This window comes from Echinops telfairi, unplaced genomic scaffold (genome assembly GCF_000313985.2).
Source record: "Echinops telfairi isolate 266 unplaced genomic scaffold, ASM31398v2 ScPeMD7_3533;HRSCAF=4204_1, whole genome shotgun sequence".
Classification (NCBI taxonomy): Eukaryota; Metazoa; Chordata; class Mammalia; order Afrosoricida; family Tenrecidae; genus Echinops; species Echinops telfairi.
Window position 1 is genome coordinate 6,362,207 of NW_022107432.1, and position 1,696 is coordinate 6,363,902.

Here is a 1,696-nt window from a genome sequence, read left to right on the forward strand (position 1 = left end):
CGAAAGGGGAGGCTCACTGAGCCATTTATCCCTCCACCCTTCAATTAACCCCACATGTGTTTATCGGCTAGGTTGGCACAATGAACTAACTAACTCAAAGATCAAAAAATTTACTTTGAGGGCTAAGGTAAGCCATGGCACTTTGAATCATCTGATACACAAGTGAAAGCTGGACATTGAATAAGGATGAACCAAGAAAAATGGATGCATTTGAATTATGCTGTTGGGGAAGACTGTTAACAATATCTTGGATTGCTAAAAGAATAAGCACATTTGTTTTGGAAGAAGTCCATCCAGAATGCTCTTTGGACCTAAGGACAGTGAGACTTCTGCTGCATTTTGGAAATGTTATCAGGAGAGACTAGTCCCTTGAGAAGCCATCATGCTTAGTAAAGTGGAAGGGCAGTGCGAAAGAAGACGGACTACCTTTGATTAGATGAATTGAAACAGTGGTTGCAACAATGGGCTCAAACACACAGCATTAGTAGCTGGACCAGGCACTGCTTCCTTCCGTTGTGCACAAGGCTGCTCTGAGCCTGAACTAACTTGAGGGTTCCTAGCAGCAACTCATCACTGGGTGGACGTTAAAAAGGCTTTAGATTGAAGAATCATGCTAAATGATTGCATTAACTGCAGGTAGGCTTCCCTGTCATTCGCCTTCCTGTTTTCTGCTTCGTACCTAGGCTAAAGAAAAGAAGAAAGGAAACGAGGTACTTTGTTTCTGAGCTGCCTCTCTGCAGAGTTGATTTACGTCATGGATCTCTCAAGACATCCTCATCAGCTGGACTGTCTCCTTCAGGCTTCTAGTAAGCATCCTTGTCCTAGGTCCAAAAGGGTTAATGCTGGTAACAGTCTTCTGCTAATATTCTCGGATTACTATACTGTGACTTATTGTCTCTCTATATTGTACCAAACTTCAATTGTTTCCAGTCTTGGATTAATTTAATGTCAGGATCCTTGGAAATGTTATGTTCAAGGTTTTTAAAAAAATATTTTAACTTTAGATTTTGTCTTTTCAAAAGATAATCAATGACTAAATTTACCTTCCTGAATGGAACTTTGTTTTTAAAAAGGCAGTAACACCATGGGGACAGACATACCTCACCTCCTCCGACTTGCTTATTGCCACAAGGCAGGAGTCAGCCATGCCTCCACACTCCATCCTTCTTTATTAATCCTGACACCAACCATTCCTCCCATGACACTGCTTCTATGGTGGGTTCCATAGTCTGTTGCAATGACCACACAGAACTCATAGACAATACTCACAATTAAGGAGGCTTATCAGGAAATTAATAGGTTATCATACATCAGGATCAGAAAACAGTAAATATACAGTCATTAGTCCAGAGCTACACTTATCCTCAACCAGACATCAGGCATCTCTGGTTCTCAGACTCTTAGCCCCTTGTCATTGGGCCTCCATGGGCCAGGACATCAACCTGCCTGTTGAGCTGTGTCAGAGTTCTCTAGTCTCAGGCTACAAGAGCAGAAGGCACTCCCTACTCTAAGCCTTCTTGTCATGGTCTCTGATGCATCTGGTCTTGACACCCTCCACGACTTCAGAGAGACATCTTGGAATACTCTTTCAGTGGTCCCAGGATTTCTTTCTGTGTCCCAGAAGGCTCTTATACACTGAGGTAGGCTTTGATAGAAGTGTGGTTTTTGTCTTTTAACCTAACATACCCACAAGGAA